The 22547-nt window shown below is 39.2% G+C and overlaps 1 pseudogene; it reads left to right on the forward strand.

The window, feature by feature from the left end:
• The first annotated feature begins 2868 nt into the window (after positions 1-2868).
• On the forward strand, positions 2869-3324 carry LOC118760462 (small ribosomal subunit protein eS24-like; annotated as a pseudogene).
• The last annotated feature ends 19223 nt before the right edge of the window (positions 3325-22547 follow it).

Genomic DNA, 22547 nt, shown 5'->3' on the forward strand with positions numbered 1-22547 from the left:
AAAATACCAAGGCGAGGCTGCCTGTGCCTGTTAGGAAAGCAGCACCCAACCAGCACACATCCCACTGGTTTAGGTGAGGGTCAAACGTGTGATGGGCAGAGCCAGGATGGACTGCAATACTCATTGGTTCCGGTGGAGGTCAGGGCTGAGAATAGAACCAACCCAGCGGTTGCAACCACCAGCTGATGGGGTGATGGACTGAGTCGAGCACTGTGCTTGCTAATACATACAGGAACCTGATCTGGGAACACCTCAAAGTCTCTTTGGGGGATCCCTTCAATCAAAATGGAGGAAACAGAACATTAACCAAGAAAAGATGGAAGATGGAGTAGATCAACCAGCTACCTCAGCTATATGTTGACAGCGAAACACTGGACAAGGGGAGACTCTATGATGAACTATGTCAATCAGTGGACTCTGCACCTGCCTCATTGTACCTGGATTACTGCTGATGGTATGTTGGAGCTTTTGACGGAACGGGATGGTACTCTGCTGGCTCTGCCTTCAGACCAGAGGGGGTCTCCCTGAGAAGGTGTTGAACTTGACTGGACAATGGGACGTTGGACTATATGTTTGTTATATGCTGGCAATGAGGGAATCCCAAATGAACTTGAGCTGTGGTTATGCAACGGGGTGGAGGAATCCACCATGGGGGGAGGGTTTGGGGAGGGGTGGGGAAAAAAATCCCAGTACCTATGAAACTGTCACGTAATACAATGTAATTAATGTATAAATTAATTCAAAAAATTCAATAAAAAATTTTAAAAAAAGACACAGTAGACTTTGAAATCACTTATTGGCTCTCCTTCAGAATGTTTCTGGGCTATTAATGCCTCATGGCAGATAGTTCTTGGCTGCATATAGAATCAAATGTAGTATGAGTTGTTATAGGAGGAATTATAGATTATTGGTCATAAGAAGCAATATTTCTGTTTCAATTTAATCTTTCTGAATTTCATGTGGTAAAGTAGAAAGAGGTCTAGGTTCAATGTGGTTCTGTCATTGCATACTCTTTGTAGAATTATTTAACCTCTCCAAGCCTCAGGTTTCTTAACAGTAAAAGAGAATAATGAGAATTTCAACCTAAGAGCCTTGTGAGAATTAAGTAGGATTATACTTGTAAATTGAGAGGCACATGGTCTCTTGCATGCTTTATCATGCAATAACTGAGAATCATCTCCCATATACCATTCATAGGAATTGACTGAAGTTATAAAACCCAAAATGCAGAATATCAGGGAATCATACTTCACAAGCATTTGACAGTCTGACCCTCTAGTATCACAACAGTAGCTTGCAAGATATTCACATTGCATTTACTGTATAATTTTTATTACATCCTAGTGAGATTTAGGATGTAGACCTGTGACTAACAGCCATTGGATAACAAAATCTCTAATTTGACCTCATGGCCATATAAAAGAGTAATTTTCCATAAAGATCTATGGAAATCTATAGGGAAACTTTTTTTTTAAAGATTGATTTCATTTATTTAAAAGTCAGGGCTACAAATTGAGAGAGGCAGAAAAAGAGATCTTCTATCTGTTGGTTCACTCCCCACATAACTAAGGGCCTACCTGAGTCAGACTGAAGTCAGGAACTAGGGGCTTGTTCCACATCTCCCCCATGGTTGTACCATCCACCCCTTCTTTCCCAGGAACATTAACAGGGAGCTGGGTCAGAAGTGGAGCAACCAGGACTCAAACTGGTGCCCATATGGGATACCTGTACTGCAGGTAGTGGCTTAACCCACCAACTGCAATGTCAGGCCCACACAGAAACTTTCCAATTATGTGTATTAAATGTCTGCAGATAATTAGGTAAGATCTTTGCATACTTGTTACAGGCTCAGGGTTCCCAATTCATACTGAAAAAATCGGCCCATAACCGTCACATATCCAGCATTGCCCAGGACCTTTTGATGTGCCTTGAACCTTGAAATGATCATTCTTCATAATCTCTAATCACACTTCTAGGAATCCATATTGAGGAAATAATCCTTAGCAATTGACAGACAAAGCTGTTTGGCCAAACATAATTTAAAACGAAGAGAACTTGGAAAAATCTGAATTACCAAAAAATTATTTTATGTGTTGGATGCTATGGAACCATTTTAAAAGATATTGACATACAGAGGTCAGCTCAGTGGCATATCAACTTAATCTTCTGCCTGCAGGGTTGGCATCCCATTGTGGGCAATGGTTTATGTCCTGGCTGCTCCAATTCTGATCGAGCTCTCTGCCCATGGTCTGGGAAAGCAGCTGGGGATGGCTCAAGTCTTTGGGCCCCTGCACCCATGTGGAAGATCTGGAAGAAGGCCCTGGATCCTGGCTTTGGATTGACTCTGATTCAGTTGTTGCAGCCATATGAAGCGTGGACCAGCAGATGAAAATCTCTCTCTTCTTCTCTCTTTAAATCTACCTTTCAAATAAAAACTGACAAATCTTTAAGATTTGTCATTGACAGACAAATGTTCAAAATATGACATTAAGTTTGTAGAAAATGGAGAAATGCGGAGTTACAGAAAGGGGTGGGGAGGATAGAGACATAGGGATCTTGCATTTGCCAATTCACTCTCCAGATGACCATAATAGCAAGGATTGAGTCAGTCCTAAGCCATTAGCTTGGAACTCCATGCGAGTCTCCTACGTGGATGTTAGGTATCCAAACACTTGAGATATCTTTTATTGCCTTCCCAGGTACATTTGCAGGGAACTGGAGGAGACGTGGAGCAGCTAGGACTCAAACTGGTGCTCATATGGGATGCTGGTGTCACAGGCAGAGACTTAACACCCATAAAGCTTTAAAACAACAACAACAAAAATCCAGCTCTTTCCCCCACTGGATGCTTGAGTATTGACTTCCATTATGAATGACACAGTAACTGTCTAGACCGGGAAATTCATGACTAATTGACTACTTGAGAGGAAACAAATGGTCATCGAGTTCCTCCACCCTGGGAAGGCAACCATGCCCAGGGCAGAAATCAAGGAAAAGCTGGCCAAAATGTACAAGACCACTCTGGACGTCATCTTTGTATTTGGATTCCGAACTTACTTTAGTAATGGTAAGATAACGGGCTTTGGCATGATTTATGATTCCTTGGATTATGCCAAGAAAAATGAACCCAAATACAGACATGCAAGACACAGCCTGCATGAGAAGAAAAAGACCTCAAGAAAACAGCGAAAGGAGTATAAGAGCGGGATGAAGAAGGTCTGGAGAAATGCCAAGGCCAATGTTGGTGCTGGCAAAAAGCTGAAGGAGCAAAAATTTTACTGTGACTTTATCTGTGAGTATTTGAGAATTTTTCACAGGAATTAGTAATCTGTTAAAAAAAAAACTTTAAAAATTCCAAGTATTTGATGTATGTATTGTATGCCCAAGCAATGCTGTATCTAGGTAGAGAGCTTAGGGAAGGTTTTTGTTTTTACTTTAGGTTTTTATGAAAATTTTCAACAAAATACTGCTTTTATTATTAATAGGAAAAATATGCATGGTATGCTGCATACTTTAGGAAGATGTAAGGGAGGTGGGGTTTATGTTAGCCCCAAGGGGTGGGTTTGTTGATCAGTCAGTGTGAGCTGTGCATTGTCAGAGAAAATTCTAGAGCAACAGCCCCCTTTTAGGTCCTAATTAGTAAGCGAGCTGTGCCTAGCTACTTTAAGTAACAAGCCCATGGACTGAAGCTCTGTATAGTTCAGATCTGGAAATAGCCACACTCTGTAGCAGTTTTATGCTACATCTGACTGCAAGAGTATATGTGAACAGGGGAGTGAGGGAGATAAAATAAAGGAAGGCTGTTGGCTATAGGACATCAGAAAAGAGCCACCCTCCCCTCTGCTCCCTGGCGATTACCATGGATGATGACACCAGAAAGTTAGTCAGCTATGAAGTAACTGCTTGAGGTCAATCGCCCTATTTCCTAATACTTCCAATTCCTGAGAATTTGAGAGAAGTACAATTAATGCTCAGAGGTTCAAGATGCCACATCCGTCATTTGTAGTTTTAAGGTTTACAACAACAAGTAAGGGCAAGGAACAGAGCAGAGGCTCAGACTGCTTTTCTAGGAGATTCTCAGGTGTAGAGATACAGTGACTTTGCCTATTTCTTCCCTGGGGCATCAGAAAGTGGAGACTCATATGATTTAAACTTTTTTCTGCCTTTGACTTTTAGTTTCTGTTTGCAATGGACAACTGTTTTGAGCCAAGAACAGACTGATAAAAGAGGAATTTGGAGGATTATCCTGGTATAGAACTTTAAGCTGCTTGGCCATAGTTAGTACAGGTATGTGGTGTGTGCCTCCATTGCCACTTTCATTTCTCTGTCGACTTTTTGTTTTTTGGGTCTGCAAAAAGAATGAAAAATAGCATCATATATAAATAAATAAATGTATAAAAAGCACATGATGATAGCAAATATAAATTGTCAGTAACTTTACCACCTGGAGACAATCTCCTTTTATATTTTAGCATAATTCTTTCAAGGCTGTTTACATTATATTTGTACACATTACATTTTTTTCCATGTCATTGAGTATTCTACAAAAGACATTTTCCTAATTGAAACATAAAGTTTACTGAAACACTGGCAAAATGTTGATATATACAGTGTCTTACTAGGTTTTTTTGGCCTTCTAAATACCACTATAATCAATACCCTTCTTTTTGCATGTTTGTCCAAATCTTTGTTTTTATTTATTTATTTATTTATTCATTTATTATTTTAATTCATTAATTACATTGTATTTTAAAAAATTTATTTATTATTTTTAATTCATTAATTACATTGTATTATGTAACACAGTTTCATAGGTACTTGGATTCTCCTCACCCCTCCCCAAACCCTCCCACCATGGTGGATTCCTCCACCTTGTTGCATAACCACAGCTCAAGTTCAGTTGAGATTCTCCCATTGCAAGCGTATACCAAACATAGAGTCCAGCATCTTATTGTCCAGTCAAGTTCAATGGCTTCTTAGGTATACCCTCTCTGGTCTGAAGACAGAGCCAGCAGAGTATCATCCCGATCAATTAAAAGCTCCAACATACCATCAGCAAAAATTTACATCATTATGGAATTAATTGACATAGTAATGAGTAACCAATATGTTAAAAGTAAATGTGAGTTCTTAACCACACCATAATGCTAAGGGAAATGAGCCAATCACAAAAGGTTAAATACCACATGTTTGCCTTAATTTAAGATGATATGATGTTATGTATAACATGTTATGTTATGTATGTTATATGTTGTCCAAATCTTTGTTTCCCTAGGATGGATGCTTAAAATGAAAAAACATCAGATTAAAGAGTATGAACATTCTTCAGATTTGTGATAACACATTATCAAACTGTCCTGTAGAAATTTGCACCAATATACAGTGCTGGCAGCTATGAAAAATAATGTAAACCTTGATTCTCAAACCACAAAAAGTAACACAAATACTATGACAGAACTTGATTCTGTGGATAGTCAAAGAAATAGACATAAGTGCTTCTTGTGGCATTTCTCAACTTCATCTCATGTTGTGAGACTGTTGTTTTGCCTTTAACTACTTTGGGACATGCTCAGTATATTTATATATACAACTTATAATGGAAAACATTATATATTATATATTTATCACATATTACATAGCACATATTTATCATATATCATATATTATATATATATTTATCACATATATTATATTTATCATATATTATACATTATATATTATATATACACAACCTTATTGTACATATATAATATATAATATGTATTATATATTATACATTATATGTTATATATAATATATATGTACAACCTTATTGTGCATGTATAATATGTAATATATGTACAATAAGGTTGCACAATGAAAAGAATAGATAAAAAGCTCCAATGTAATGTTAAAGGCACTACTATAGTTCGAATGTCCTTCCAAAGCTTGTGCTGAAATTTAATTGCATTGTCATTGTATTGGAAGGCAGGATTTCTAAAGGGTAATCAGGACATGAGGATTCTGCCCTCTTGATAGACTAATGCCATTATCGAGGGAGTGTATTCCTGATGAAAAGCACAAGTTCAGCCTGACTTCCTCTTCCTGCCTTGCCCATGCACACTTACCCTTCCCTTTAACGTAGCTCTGGCTGTTCACGTAGTAATGGGGAAGAGAAGATACACAGTGATTTGACAATGAACTGAAGTTTTTAAAATGTGTAGTCTATTTTTTTTTAAGTACCTGAAAGTGACCAAAAAAAAAAAAAAAAGCTAAGGAATATGCCTGGTGTGTTTTAAAGTGTCAGAATATAGAGATTTTTATACCTATCGCTGTTAATATCTAGTTTATTTTAAATAGATGTTCTACTATTTGTTTCCTCATTGACATATTCCTTAGAATAGATAAAAGATTTAACATCCTGGATCCATAACTTTTTTTTCATCAAGAAGCTCTATAAAAACAGAGTATTTTTCTTAACATTTTAGAAAAAATAGGACTAATATAAAGTGCACCTCCTTCTCTTTCCATACCTCAGTGGAATGAGTAAGCTGGTCCAAGAATTTAACAGAAAGGTATTATATAAGCAGCTGTGTTTGAATTTCTATGCATTTTAAATGATATTTCCCAGTAACTCCTGACCACATAGCTTCCTTCACTTCTAGACACAAAGGGTCTAAATAAGTGAGCCAGATTGGAACCCACACTGAAGCTTCTACTTCTAAGGCTGCAAATAACACTATCCCAACAATGCAAGGAATACAGGCAGCCTGATATCTTGACCAGAAGTAACTGATGGCTATTCTTCACTAACATGAAAAACTGCGGAATGTTGATTATAGAGCTGGACCCTGCTTTACATTTCTAAATCCTCCATCCTGTGGGTGTTGGCGAAAGTCCTTGTACTAGTTTCACACTCTGATTGTAGACAGGAAAGTTCATGAAACTGATTCAATCAGCTTACATGCAGGAACACCCCCTCTTGTCTTCAGCAGTCTCCTGAGAAGGATCCCTGGGTCAGTACCTGTGAGATATCTAGCAGGTGTTAAGGTGTCCTCTGTTCTGGTTAGTGATGACTAAGAGTTATTCTCTGCATTTTAAGGAAAGAGGGTATGGGCAGAATGAGGAGGGACTTCCAAGAGGTGGGATGGAGGAATGAGAAATAGAAGTAAATAAGACAGAGGAATGTGTAGAGGAGTGAAAAAAAGTAACAGAGCTGAAAGTGTCATTATATTCTCAGAATCATATTTAGGAATTACATGAAATCTCTTCTCTTTATATTAAGAGAGAGAGAGAGAGAGAGAGAGAGAGAGAGAGAGAGAGACTAATGTGGGAAGGAGAAGAGAAGTCCTATAGTATGATTAATGATTATTGGGGAAAGCTTCTTAGAGGTTCTGTGAATAAATAAAATTTGCATACTAGCCCCTACACTTTCCAGACTTACAACTTTAGACAAGTTTTTTTTATATTTTCAATCTCTCTGTGCCTGCTTGTTAATCTGTGAAAGTGTGAATAATACTATTATTTGTTACTGGAGTTAGGAGGAATGCAAAGAACATACATAAAGTGCATAGTATATGATAGCTACTGAAAAATAAGTAGCTGATGTTAGTGTTGAGGTGGTAGTTATTAGAGACAGTCATGTTATCAATGCTGGGGATAGTATTGTTTGACTGTGAAAAAGCACAAACCAGCAGTTGCCATAACATTCAGAAGTAAAAGAGAACAATGACCTATTTAGCTCTCTTGATGTTAGTTTTCGCAAAAGAACTTAGTGCACTAGTGTGTGTGGCCAAGGAGGGATCACATTCTATTACTCACATGTTAGACATTCTGCTGAATGTTAGTTTCACATGAAAAGACTTCAGCCAAGAAAGAAAAAAGTAAAGGCTATGCTATACACAATTGATTGGTTTTGTTTATGGTTCTTCATTTTTCCAGTACCTTAGAACGTGTAGTAATGTTACTTGCTTTTACTAATTGTATAAAATACTGGAAGTAAGCACACAGGAACAGAGATAATGTTAACACAATTGTGTTTTTTATATTGATTTCAACTTTTCAAAAAAGTGTAACAAGCAGATTCTAGTTAGGTTCCATAGTGATGTGACTCTTCTGTGCTTGTTTTTATTCAGGAAGCTCACAAGAGGAAATATTCTGTGGATCATACACAGAGTACATTTTCCCCAGAAGAGTGAGCAAAAGATTAGCTGCTTGGTTCTTTAAAGAGCTTGATGTTTAAGAACAAAGGCATAGAGTTCTGATAAATTTCATTGTAAATGCAAACCAACAGGAAGTGCACCTGACAGAGTGCATTTAAAAGGAGAAATACCGGTGTACCAAGGTTGAAGTCTGAATGTTTCCCTCCCTTAAAGCCTCATTAGAATAGTATCGGGTAACTAGGTCAAGTTAAAATGTGTGTTGATTGTTACAACTGAAAGAGTACCTCTAGTTATAACCTATTTTCAGTCTGATGCAAAGAATGGGAATGGATGTGTTGAAGAAAGACCCCCTTTGTATCTCTCTGGAAAATACTCCAAAATTCCACTTTCATGCCTTTGCCCAGTTGACTTCATTGTATCTTCACTTAATGGTATACTTGCCTCCATTATACAGATCCTCTAAATAAATACATGTATATACATGCTTACCTATATATCTATTGCCCAGTTGACTGGGGTATATCTTATATTAGAGATTGTGTTTGGTTAAAGATTTTTAGGGGGAAAAGGTCTATTTCATGGAACAGGTAGTAAAGCAACTAATCATTCTGTAAACTCCAAATTTTTGTGTTTGTTACATTGTGGAGAACAATGTGTGCCTGTCTTTGTTTCTAAAGTTGTAACAGATTCAGCTAGAAACGAGGTAAAGCTTTGATCTTTTCTTCAAGGAGCACACACAGCTAGGCCAACTGATTCACACTGATGAACAAGTGAAACACAGTTCTTTTCTTTTTAAAGTTTTATATATTTTTATTTAAAAGCCAAAGTTACAGAGAATAAAAGAGATAGAGAGATTTTCCATCTACTGGTTCACCCCAAAATAGCTGTCAGCAACTGGAACTGAGCCAATCCAAAGCCAGGAGCCAGGAGCTTCTTCCAAGTTTTGCATGTGGAGACAGGGTCCCACTTGGGCTGTCTTCTGTCGCTTTCCCAGACTGTAGCAGAGAGCTGGATCAGATGTAATATAGTCAGGATGTGAATTGATGCATATGGGACTCCAGAACCACAGATGGAGGTTTAGCTTACTATGGCTCAGTGCCAACCTCCTGAAACAGAATTCTATCCATATCCAGTGTTCCACTGGACATGGGGAGGCTAATAATACCTACTTATCCAATGTTATTGATGTTGATGGCACATCAAGCTCTAAGCATTAGAGATACTGTAGATAAAATATTTTCTAACAGGTTCTCATTTTCTTAAATTGGTTTTGGAGCATAGGTTTTAGAGTAAGATAGTATGCATTCAAATACCAGACCTGCCACTTAACTAGTTGAGCAACTCAATTTCTCTGAGTCTCTGTTTCTTCATTAGTAAAATGAAGATTAAAATGTTCCTACCGCAAGAGTTCTGAGAGAAAGAAAGTAGGTAATTAAGTGTAGATCAGTCATGAAACTTTGGCCTAGTGGCCCAAATGCTTGTTAAGATTCCCAAATCCTACTTCAGAGTATATAGCTTAAGTCCAGGCTCTGTTCTTGATGCCAGCTTCCTGGTAATGTGCATGTTTGGAGGCAGTAGTGATGGTCCCAGTACTTAGGTTCTGGCCATCCAGATGGGAGGCCTAAAGGGAGTTCCCAGCTCCCAGCTTTGCTCTGACTCAACCTGAGCCATTGTGAACATTTGAGGAGTGAACCAATACATGGGAAATCTGTCTGCCTGTTTTATGCTCTCTCAAATAAGATAAAATAAAATAAAATTTAAATGTAGATCACGCAACACAGACTGAATAATTGTTTCTTCTGTTCTTATCAAATACCCCATTCTTTCCACACACACTTTAAATTGTATACTAATTATGTTCCTAAATACTTACAGAAGAGGTTGTATAGGAAAGTTTGTATCAGGACTGTTCAAAATGAACCCTAACTTGAGATAGAGCTTAAATGTGCATCAGAAAAATGGATGTCAGTAGTATAATTTAATATTATGCAGGGTCATATGATTTCATATTGATACACATTATAATACTAGTAAGAATGATAACAGATGAATTATAGGCTACACAGCAATATGATAGAATCTTCAAACCATAACGTTGAATCGATGGAAGTCGTACACACAAAAACATATACCATAACATTTCATTTGTTAAAAGATTAAAAAATAAATAGGTAAAGATGATTTTTAGTTTTAAAACCCAAGAGAGTTATTAACCTTGGGGGAGGTAATGAGGTCATCTTCCTTGGATTCTGGTAATGTTTCTTGAAGTTTATACTAGTTGCATGGGAATATTAATTTTGTGAACATTCATTAAGCTGTACACCTGTGATTTGTGCACAACTTGATATGCACATAGCACTTCACTATAAAGTTTATACATTAAAAACTTTTTGTTATGCTATAGCCAATCAGAAAAACCTGAAACATAAGAGGTTCTTGTTGCCTGTTTATAAAGCATATCCGTGAAATAATGCATGTGGAGTTGCTGTTTTTCAAGGCTTTCTGGTATATGTTATCCTTGGTATTCTGTAGAAAAGTCTTGTGTATTCTCTGTGTTAGGTCTTTTCAGCTTGTCACCACAAACCCAAAACACCAGATACATGAAGCCACACAGGAGGCTTTGTTCCAGCAGGGAAGATGGCCACAGAGACAGGAGTGGAAGCAGAGAGAGAGAGAATGTCTCCTGCCATAGTGGCAGGAGGGGGCTCCAAAGGGAAGGGAGAAGGGGAGAGCAAAATGAAGGGGGGGTGGCATGCACAAGGGAGTTTGCCTTTTTATGATGAGGGGGTGGGTGTCACAGGGCCCTGAAGGGTTGGTGGATAGGACTGTCAGGATGCAGGGGATTGGCAGGTACAGTGGTGGGCGAGCACTAGGGGGAGAAGGTGCGAAAGACTGGTGGATAGGGCCATCAGGTACGGTACCATGAGATTGTGGTGGATTGGTGGGAAGAGGGTTAGAAGGTTACAGCGAATTAGTGGGCACAGGGTTACGAGATTACAGCAGATTGACAGATAACTAAATTTGAATGTAAACGGTGTGTGAATCTTAAGGAAGTTGAGACCTAGGGGAAGCAGATATTTAAAATGGTGTCAAGTCCAAAATGGGGGAATCTAAAGGGCCAATGTTTGAGTCACTCCTCACACTCTGTCTAGTCATTAATTGATGTAGATGGAGAATCATTATCTCCCGGGGTTGACAACAAGAGTTGGGATAGGCTTCCTTAGACAAGCCTTTTTTCAGGGCTACTGTTTTGGTACAGTGGGTTAAGCCAATACCTGTGACACTAGCACCCACATTGAGTGACAGTTGGAGTCCTGGCTGTTCCACTTCTGATCCGACTCCCTGCTTGTATGCCTAGGATAGCAGTGGGAAATGATCAAGGTGCTTGGACCCCTGCCACCCTGGTGTGGGACCTGGATGAAGTTCAGGCTTTGGCCCAGCCTCAGCCATTGTTGCCATATGGGGATTGAACCAACAGAAAGAAGATGTGTCTTTGTCTGTCTCTTCCTCTTTTTGTTTTGTAACTCTGTCTTTCAGATAAATAAATAAAAGCTCTTCAGAAGTAGGCCTTAAAAATATCTAGAAATAGGGCCCAGCAGCGTGGCCTAGCGGCTAAAGTCCTCGTCTTGAACGCCCCGGGATCCCATATGGGCGCCGGTTCTAATCCCGGCAGCTCCACTTCCCATCCAGCTCCCTGCTTGTGGCCTGGGAAAGCAGTTGGGGACGGCCCAAAGCTTTTCAACCCTGCACCCGCGTGGGAGACCCGGAGAAGGTTCCTGGTTCCTGGCTTTGGATCGGCACAGCACCGGCTGTTGTGCTCACTTGGGGAGTGAATCATCAGATGGAAGATCTTCCTCTCTGTCTGTCCTCCACTATGTAAATCCGCCTTTCCAATAAAAATAAATAAAATCTTTAAAAAACATCTAGAAATAATTTGCTAAGGTTTTGACTATGGGTAATGAAATAGTTAATTTTTGACATTGTCACATTCCATTTCATAATATTTGTTTTTCTTTTATTTGAAAGGCATAAAGACATACACATAGAGAGATGGGGAGAGAGACAGAGAAATACAGAGAGATCTTCACCTTCTGGTTTACTCCCCAAGTCCCCATGTGAATTGACACATCCATGTCTATTCCAATAGGAATGTTAAAAGTTGTACTGCTTATATTTATTTTTATTGTGAATTGATTTGGAAGATTCATTCTGTAAAATTTTCAACTGATCAAGTTTAAAGAGTTCCTCCGGGAGAGGACTAGAAAAGTACCTGGTTGCTCAATAAGGCATTGGATTTCATTAGTGTTTTCAAAGACTTTTTCCTGTTATGTAAATTCTTCTTCTACAAATAGCTGTAAGAAAGCTGAGAGTAAGGAGTTCCTTTTATTTTTCACTACTAAAGGCAGCAGGTCAGAAACTTCTATAGTTAATGATATAATCTCAGGAAGAATGATAAGGAATGTTTGATAAAACTGTTGGATTAGCTTTGTTTTGAGAAGTCAGTCACATTTATGAGCTGATGTTTTAGTTGTTTACTTATTCATGAGCAAACCATTCAAATGTTGACAGTGCTTTTATAATAAGCTAATTAGATTCACAGAAGTGTTGTATATCCTGAAAGAGGTGGTTCATAGTTAAAAGTCCAGCATTGCACAACTCAGTGCACGGAGGTCTTCAATTATCCTTTTGAGAGGTTTTTGCACAACTAAAGCAGAGCTGGTCATGTATCATTCCTAAGTTAATAATCACATTACTACTGTCTTTCAGAATACGGATTAAGGCCTTGTGTGCAAGGCCCATGAATGGCCACACTTTCTCTTATCAATCTCATTTCCTTTGTTTGTTTGTTTTTAATATTTATTTTATTTTTATTGGAAAGGCAGATTGATGAAGAGAAAGAGATAGATAAAAAGATCTTCTATCCACCGGTCCACTCCCCAATGGCTGCAACAGCTGGAGCTGAGCTGATCCAAAGCTAGGAGACTTTTCCAGGTCTCCCACATGGGTGCAGTGACCCAAGGAATTTGGTCATTCCCCACTGCTTTCCCAGGCCATAAACAGGAAGCTGGATGGGAAGTGGAGCAGCTGGGACACAAACAAGTGCCGATATGGGATTCTGGCACTTGAAGGTAGAGGATTAGCCAGTTGAGCCATTGAGCCAGCCCCAAACCTCACTTCTTATTGTTCCAAAAGTTTTCTCACACTCTCCCACCCTGTGCTTATTCATACTGCCTGAAACTGGAGTTATGTGTTTCCCTGGTTCTTTTGCCTACTCAGCTTCTAGAGCTCGTTCAAGTTACAGACAAATAAACAATTCACAAATACAATTTGTTCATCATTTACAAAGTCAGACACTGAAGGAAAGAAAATATGTTCCATATGTTCGTGATTTTTGAAGGCGGTTCTAGACTAGCTGTCCTTTCCTTCTTTGGACAATATAAAGTCATGAATAGACTTGAGTCAAATGTTCTGATAAACCTTTGCTGAATGCCTGTTTAACCTCAGGTGCTCAGAAGATGGGAAAGATTACACAGTCTTGTAATCTTTCTCTCAAAGAACTCACAGTCTAGAGAACTATAAGAAAATAATTTCACACCATGTAAAAATAATATAAGGCAGTATAGGGATACAGAGGAGAGCACCCTGTCTGTGGTAACAGAGGAGAAACTGTTGTGGAAACACCTGGAGGAGGTGACTCCCGAGCAGAGTCTTAAAGGATGAGTAGTAGGCAAATAAAGAGGAAGAAGGGAAATTCCAGAATCAGCAATGACCGAGACAGAGGTGAGAAACAGGTGAGCAAGAGAGAGGTGAGAAGCAATGTGCGTGTGCATGTGCAGGAAAGGATGCAAAAGCTTAAAAGTTTGTGGTAAAGGCAGAGAGAACCTTAGAGTAAAAAGATAGATAGGAGCTGAGTCATGAAAAAATCATGCATGTCAATGGCAAAACATCTCACAAAACAAACAAAAATACATTCTTCAAAATACTATCTGCTTTTTTTTTTTTAAGATTTTATTATTATTGGAAAGCCGGATATACAGAGAGGAGGAGAGACAGAGAGGAAGATCTTCCATCCGATGTTTCACTCCCCAAGTGAGCCGCAACGGGCGGTGCGCACCGATCCAAAGCCGGGAGCCAGGAACCTCTTCCGGGTCTCCCACGCGGGTGCAGGGTCCCAATGCATTGGGGCGTCCTCAACTGCTTTCCCAGGCCACAAGCAGGGAGCTGGGTGGGAAGTGGAGCTGCCGGGATTAGAACCAGCGCCCATATGGGATCCCGGGGCGTTCAAGGCGAGGACTTTAGCCGCTAGGCCATGCTGCTGGGCCCCTATCTGCTTTTTAAAAAACTATTTTTCATGATATAGTTGCTTAGGTTCACCCCTTCCATTCTTCCCCATTCTCCCTCACTATTTCCCCCTATATTGTAACAATAGCTTATCATTCTGATATTTAAGTGTGTCCTGATATTTTAGGTATATAGCATGGTATAAAGTCCAGCATTCTATTGTCAAGATATATTTAATGGTTTCATTGGAAGTTCATATTTTATTCAGAAATAGAGATGCATACTTCACTGTATCTTCACTTCATGGTATACTTGCCTCCTCTAAATAAATACATGTATATACACCCTTACCTATGTATCTGTTGCTCTTGTATTTTGCATGAAGGTTGCCTTGTATCATAGAGAACATATGATATTTGTCTTTTTCGGATTGACTTATTTCACTGAGCATAATGGTCTCTACTTGGGACCATTTGGTTGCAAATGGTAGAATTTCATTCTTTTAATAGCTGAGTAGTATTCCATGGAGCAGAGATACTAGAGCTTCTTTATCCACTTCTCTTTCAATGTCCATCTGCATTATTTCCATGTCTTCTCTATTGTAGATTGTACTGCAGTAAATATAGGATTGCAGGTTACTTTCTCATATGTGGATTTCATTTCCTTTGGTTATATTCCCTGAAGTGGGAGAGCTGTATCGTACGACAGGTCAATTTTTAGTTTTCTTAGCACTTTTCATACTAACTTCCATAGTGGTTGTACTAGCCTACCCTCCCACCAATAGTGAAGTAGAGTAACTTTCTCCCCACTTCCATGCCAGCAGGTGTTGTTGGTAGAGTTCTGAATGTAGGTCAGTTTCACTGGATTTAGGTGGAATCTCAATGTGGTTTTCACTTGTATTTCCCTGGTAGCTAGGGAGCTTGAGCATTTTTTGTATGTCTATTATCCATTTGATTTTGTTCTTTTAAAAACTGTTCATTTGATTTGCTCATTTCTTAACTGATTTGTTTCTTTTTCTGTGGTTGTTTGTAAAGCTCTTTGTCAATCCTGGATATTAGTCCCTTGTCTGTTGTGTAGTATGCAAAGATTTTCTCTAATTCTGTGGGTAGCTTATTTACATTGTTTATCATTTCCTTTGCTGTACAGAAGCTTTTTAGTTTGACGTAGTCCCATTTGTTTATTTTGGCTTTGATTACCTGTGCTTTAGGTGATTTTTCTAAGAAGTCTTTACCAATGCTTATATCTTATAGAGTGTTTCCTACATTTCCCTCTAACAGTTTAATGGTTTCTGTGTGCAGATTTAAGTCCTTAATCCATTAAGAGCTGATTTTTGTGTAAAGTGAAAGGTGAGGGCCTTGCTTCTTCTGTAAGCTGCTATCCAATTGTCCCAAACAGCATTTGTTGAAAAGACTAGACTTTTCCCCTCAGTTATTTTCAGTTTTACTGTCAAGGATTAGTTGACTGTACATGTGTGGGCTCATTTCTGGGGTTTCCATTCTGTTCTATTGATCTTTTTCTCTGTTTCTGTACCAGTACCAGACTTCTCTTCAGGATAGCTTTGGCTATTTGTGGTCTCTTGTGTTTCCAGATGAATTTTGTGTCTACTTTGTGTCTACTTTAAATGCTGCTGGTGCTCTAGCTCTCAAAGCTGTTAGAACCTTCTCTCCCTCTACCTTTCACTGATCACTGCCTTGCAATCCCCATAAATCTCCCTATCTCTAAGATCATTATTCTCTTTATATTTCCTAAGTTAAAATGATTGTCTGCTGTGGTCTATGGTGGGTCCCTTTCATTTCATGGCATTTTGATAATTTTGTAAGCACTATTAGATTTCATTTTCAGTTCATCCTCTTAGAAAGATTAGAAGCCCTTCTTATTCATGCATCTTTTGTGTTTAAGATGTTGTAATCATTCTTTTGTCTCAGCCTTTACATCCATGCCAGTAAGATGTGGGTACTTGAAAGTGTTTGTGGAAGAATCAAATGAAAACACATGCTTGTTTTGAGAAGAATTTTTGAAATCAAATCATAAAAAGGGTCTTCAAAAAGTTCATGGAGAATATATTATGAAAAAAATGTACAAGTGGCTAGTGCTGTGGCATAGTAATCTACAATGCCAGCATCCCATTTGGGTGCCAAATCATTTCCTACCTGCTCCATTTCCCATACAACTCCCTGTTAATGTGCCTACAAAAGTGGCAGATGATGGCTCAAGTGCTTGAACTTCTGCTACCTATGTGGGAGACCCAGATGAAGCTGCTGGCTCTGGGCTTTGGACTGGTCCATTTCCAGGTGTTATGATCCTCCTGGGAATGAAGCAGCAAATGGGAAGATCTCTCTGTCTTGCTATGAATCTTTCAAATAAATAAATCTCTTTTTTTTAACTGTGTGGATTTCAATTTTTTGCTGCGCAAATGCTTATCTTTAATTCTATGTTCTCACAAACTTTTAGACGTACCTTTGTATATTGGTCTAATAGTAACATTCTCTCTCTCTCTCCTCTTACAAGCACAAACAGGATGTGTTATATTCAATATCAAATTAGAGTGCTCTGTACTTTCTTGAGACAACCGCCTGATCTATCAGTGTGTTCTCTTCAGTAAGCTTTGCTTCTTCACTTATTGCTACTGTTTGTCTCTCGAATGAATTCTCTTTTTGTATAAAGACAGGGACTACTTAGCAGGCATTTCCACTTGCAAAGTTGGCAAAGCCAACCAGGAGTGAATGAGAGCAGCCACAAGTGCTGAGCATCCTTGCCCTGAGTAATGTTCCATATCCAGCCTACTTGTATCCTTTCTCCTGCCATATCTAGGGGTGCCTAACTCTCTGCCAAATAAACTAGCCACCTTGACCTCTTCCTGTGGTCTCTTTCAGCTGATCTTTGCCACACGCAGTGTAGGAGTAGTATCTAGCAAGAGACAGAGGCTGCCTCACTCTCTTTCAAACTCTCCCCCATACCTCATGGCTCTTTCTGTCTTGCATGAACTTCCCACCGTCTGCTCATGATTCCCTATCTTTGATCTCAAATGCTAGGAAGGGCAGGAAGATATTGGGTTTGTTTGGCAGCTGAGAACTAAAGCACAGTTCTGTCAACCTGAGATCTTTGCTTGTTGCTGAAGGCTGTCATATACTTCTTTCACCCTACCTTCTTGGCCAATCTTTAAGAAAAGCACTGGCCATAACTGGTTTTAAGACATTTTGTTTGAAGTTGCTAATATTTTCCATTTAGCTGGAAACCCTGCAGGGCTATGTTTTTCAATCATGGTTCTTCTGACTCAAGGGGTTAACTTTTTTGACTTGTTAGCCATGTTTGCCCATGTATTTAAGTTCCTTCTGTCCTCCAGTTTGGACCAATATAACCCTTTTAAACTCATAGAGCTCTTTGATCACCTCTGCCCTCCATTATAGGTCTAAAGACTATAGTATCAGATAGTTTAATCCTTTATCCTAAAAGGATGTGAAAGAGAAACCCTGCTGTTCTTTCTACATACTGTAAACTGTGACCACATCTGCTTTACAGTTTTTGTCATCCGTAGTTGTGAGTTTCTGAAAATATTTGATTAGATTCATGAAGCTATGTTTTTTAATGAAACATTGTTAGTTTTATACTTAAGTGTTTCATTTCCTGGGCTAAAATTTTACTGAGATTTCTAGGGTTTAAGATAATCAAATTGTGTAAAAGTTATTTTACCAGTTTCTTGCCAAAGTTAAGAATCCCTTTAGAGTATCTATGGCTTAAAAATCTGTGTTCATATAAAATATTTTCCTTTCTTTTTAAACATATTTTTATGCATTTGCAAGGCAGAGTTAGAGAAAAAAGAAAGATATAAAGATCTCCCATGTACTTGGTCACTCTCTAGATGGCTATAATACCACAGGTGGGAACTTTACCCATTCTGCCACTGTGCTAGACCCAGATGTTTTTCTTTCAATCTAGAGACTTCAGAGATTGCTTGAGCATGTGAATTGAAGGAACTAGTAGGTAGGTAGGAAAGGGGATATAGAAAAAAGCCACAAGCATGATAATATATTCTTGGTGATGAAAGTTAGGAAGGAATTGTAGAGTTTTTGGATAGAAAGAGAAATGGAGGGAGTGAGTATGCTGTAGTCCATGGAAGTTGAGTGCTGTCTGAAATTAGGGTTGATGAGATTAGAAGGACATTATTCTGGTTAACTCTTCTAAGAAGTCCAGCTAGCAGGATTGGCAGAATCTCTATCTCCTTTGTTTCTTACTTAACTGTCCTAAGCAACGGAATGTTCATGTCATGTGCTAATCATTTTAATCAAGGTTTATCTGTGTTCTTGTAGTAGACCTGGGTAATCAACATTTTGTAGACCCTAGAGGAATGCCTCACATGTTTTCTGTTTGTTTTTTTTTTAATTGAGCCTTGACCACCGAGAAGAACTGAGGGTTTCTGTTTATTTTTAAAGATTTATTTTTATTGGAAAGGCAGATTTACAGGGAATAAGAAAGAGAGAAAGATCTCCCATCTGCTGGTTCATTCCCCAAGTGCCTGCAGTGGCCAGAGCTGAGCTGATCCTAAACCAACAGCTTTTCCAGGTCACCTATATGAGTGTAGGGTCCCTAGGCTTTGGGCCATTCTCTAATGCTTTCCCAGGCCACAAGCAGGGATCTGTATGGGAAGTGGAGCAGCTGGAACACAAAATGGCACCCATATGGGATCCTAGTGCATTCAAGGTAAGGATTTAACCACTGAGTCATTGTGCCAGGCCCACAAACTGAAGTTTAAGTAAGTTAACTTTATCTGCCTATTTTTGTTTGGGTGCTCACCTTAACTCTTATTAGAGCTGGTCCATAATTTGGTTGTAACACTTAGATTAAATGGGTTATCACTTTTATGATGATCTAAGCTCTTATTTTGACCAAATAATTTGAATCTCTGATAAATCTCTAGTCGTGCAGTTCTAATCTGCGACATTCAGTTGGATCCCAGGAAATTGCAAAGTCTGGGATTCTCAACCTGGGAGAGACAATAGCTGTTTGAGTTAATTTTGATATGTATAATGCATCATGAGGTTATAAACTGATGTGAAACTTACTCTGTGCCTTTATGAAGCTCTGATATGTTACATGCTGAGAATGATCTCTGCTGATGGGATAGCTTCCAGATTCCATATTCTGATTTGCAAGAGAATAGATAAGCAATGAAGCGGTAAGGCAGACCTCCCTGACCATTTCCATCTCCTTGGAAAGAGCCACTGGATTTTCCCCTGAGATTTGGGACTTATCTAGTCTTCACTTAATTCCACTTCCAGGGCTTTTGTATTTAACTGGTGACCACCATGTCACCCAAACACATTCAACTCTTAGTCTTCCGCTTACACTTCCCCATGAGTCATCCCCTAACACAGCAGGGAGAAAGAATACACAGTTTGATCCTCAAATTGCCTTTCTCTGCAACACTGCTTGGCCACAGTTGAGAGGACCAAGAATCATGCCCCAAAGAAATAGAGCTTAAATTTTATTAAAACTAGATACTGAAAAGAGCAGAAAGGATTTTTCGTTTTAGTACAAGCACCTCTGGGCAGAAGCAAGCATCTGGTACACTTTTAAAGGGACTGCTTGTTATTTTATTCAACTTCTTACATCTCTGTTTTCCATTTTAAGAGACCAGAAATGGCCAGTCTACCCTGACTAGCACCTGTTTTCAATTACAGTATCCAGGGAATTGGGCGAACAGCCATCCCAACAGTAGTTTGCCCTAGAAAGAGCCCTATCTGCTCTGCCAAAAGCCAGGCCACTGGAAATGGAACTGCCCTAAGGGTTAGAAGAACTCCCTGGTCAGAACTATAGACCCTACCAGTCTAAGCTGAGGAAGCCCTTTGCTCCACCTGGTTCCAAAGATTCATTCATTCTTCTCATTGATTCATTCTCATTCCTTTCTTTTTCTCTTTCTTTCTTTCTTTCTTTCTTCCTTCCTTCCTTTCTTCCTTTCTTCCTTTCTTCTTTCTTTCCTTCCTTCCTTCCTTCCTTCCTTCCTTCCTTCCTTCCTTCCTTCCTTCCTTCCTCTTTCTTTCTTTAAAAGATTTATTTGAAAGAATTATATGCAGGTAGGCACACATGCGCGCACGCACACACACACACAGAGAGAGAGAGAGAGGGAGGGAGAGAGAGAATCGGAGGCTTAAGCACTTGGGATGTCTTCTGCTATTTTTCCCAGGTGTGTTATTGGGAAGTTGGCTCAAAAACAGCCTGTACTTGAACTGGCGCCTATAGGGCATGCTAGCACTGAAGGCAATGGCTTAACTTTCTGTACCACAGTGCTAGCATCTACCACTTATCTTTGACACATCTACTTTTAATATACTAGTTTGCTTTGCCTCTAACAAAATATAAGGTATCCATCTCAGAATGGCTGTGAAGCAGGCTTTCCAACATATCCCATTATACCTTGTTTCTGAGGACCACACATTGTCAGCTTTTTCCATGCCACCCCCAAATGCCATAGGACAGAGAGCAAGAATAAAAAACCTCGTACACAGCTCTATGCCCATATGACAGTTTGAAGACATTACAAAAGGCATAGCCACACCCATTCTACTCCCATAAGATTACAGGTTACTTCCCTTGAGGGGCAAATATGTGTGAGAGGGTCAAAAAAGAATTGAAATCTATGTATGGTTGAATATAGAAAGAAATGTAGGAGCAGGTCAAGGAAGCAGACTAGCATTTACATATTGAAAATTTTATTCTTGCTCTAGATAAATATATTTACATGCATGTTTACTTACATATTTTGTATGCAGATTTCCTTGTATCAGGGAGAACATATCATATTTGTCCTTTTGGCATTGGCTTATTTCACTGCTCATAATGATCTCTAGTTTGGACCATTCTATTGCAAATAAATGGCTGAGTAGTATTCCACAGAGTAGATGCACCAGAGTTTCTTTATCCAGTGCTTTTTTCAGGCAGGGTATAGCCCTTTCCTAGGAGCAGTTTAGGGAAATCTTCCTTCCCCAGAAACCAGGGGAAACTATTAGGTCCAAAAACGCTACACAGAGATTCTGGAAGAAATGTCTGGAATTCCGTGCCCAGGCATCCCTCCACCCAGTAATATCCCAGGAAGGGAGGAAGCAGGCAAAACAGAGGGCCTCTGTTCATACCAATAAACTCTTCAGCACAAGCCAGACTGCATACTCAGTTCTGAACTGAGAAGTAACCCTGGTTTATCAGGTAATAGTCTCTTCATTACATTTTGCTACCTCATCATTTTTAAAAAGTGTATCAAGTTAGACAAAGTTTGTTGCTCTTTTAACCTTAAGCCTTTCCATTTCCCTTATGAACATTCTTCTATCTTGCCAGTCCAGATTCCCCAGGGTATATTTTTATTACAAATAGAAAATTCTCGTTAGTGGAGAACAAAGGAGCTATACATAGAATACAGAATTTGGCTCTCTTCTGTTTATTCCATGTACATAAAGTTGTGCTTCATTTCATAAAAATATCAGCATCTCCTCACCATACATACTGAGTTTACTTCCTTTGTGTTTCTGATAAAAAGTGCACTACAGGTGTGAGCAGCATTATAACAATTATTTCTTCCCTGGTCAAGTTAGCATGTTATGTTACAGTTTATTTCTAGACATCACCTTTGCAGAGTGGATTCCTTTGATTAGGCTAGAATTTCTCATTAACCTGCTCAATAATTTGTGTTTGTCTTCTTTGAAATTCTACACAAAGCAATCCCTGTAAAAGGCAAAGCTGTCCTGAAGGCTGGGAAAGGAGCCTAAGACACATACTCAAAGTTGCTCTTTTCAGGCAGGGCCAGCTGGGTAATCTTATCTGAGCTGGCTGCCAGTCAAGGTGCCAGATTCAGGGTTTTCCTTCTGCAAGCAACGTTTGCCTCAGGGGGACCAATTGCTAACGAACAGGGTCAACATTCTTGGAAATATGCTGGCTCAGGGTAGTATGGTCTATTTCAGGAAACCATGGTGAACAGATTGGATCTCAGATCTACATCTGCCCCAGCTTCGGCACCATTGGAGATCAGCACTTGACGCTAGGACAGAGACCAGACAGAAAGGTGAGTTAGGAGGAAGCAAGGCACCCAGGAAAGGAGGCGAGACTGTGAAGGCACCTGCCCAGTTCTGAGTCAAAGGC

The sequence above is a fragment of the Ochotona princeps genome, chromosome X (assembly GCF_030435755.1).
Source record: "Ochotona princeps isolate mOchPri1 chromosome X, mOchPri1.hap1, whole genome shotgun sequence".
Taxonomy (NCBI): domain Eukaryota; kingdom Metazoa; phylum Chordata; class Mammalia; order Lagomorpha; family Ochotonidae; genus Ochotona; species Ochotona princeps.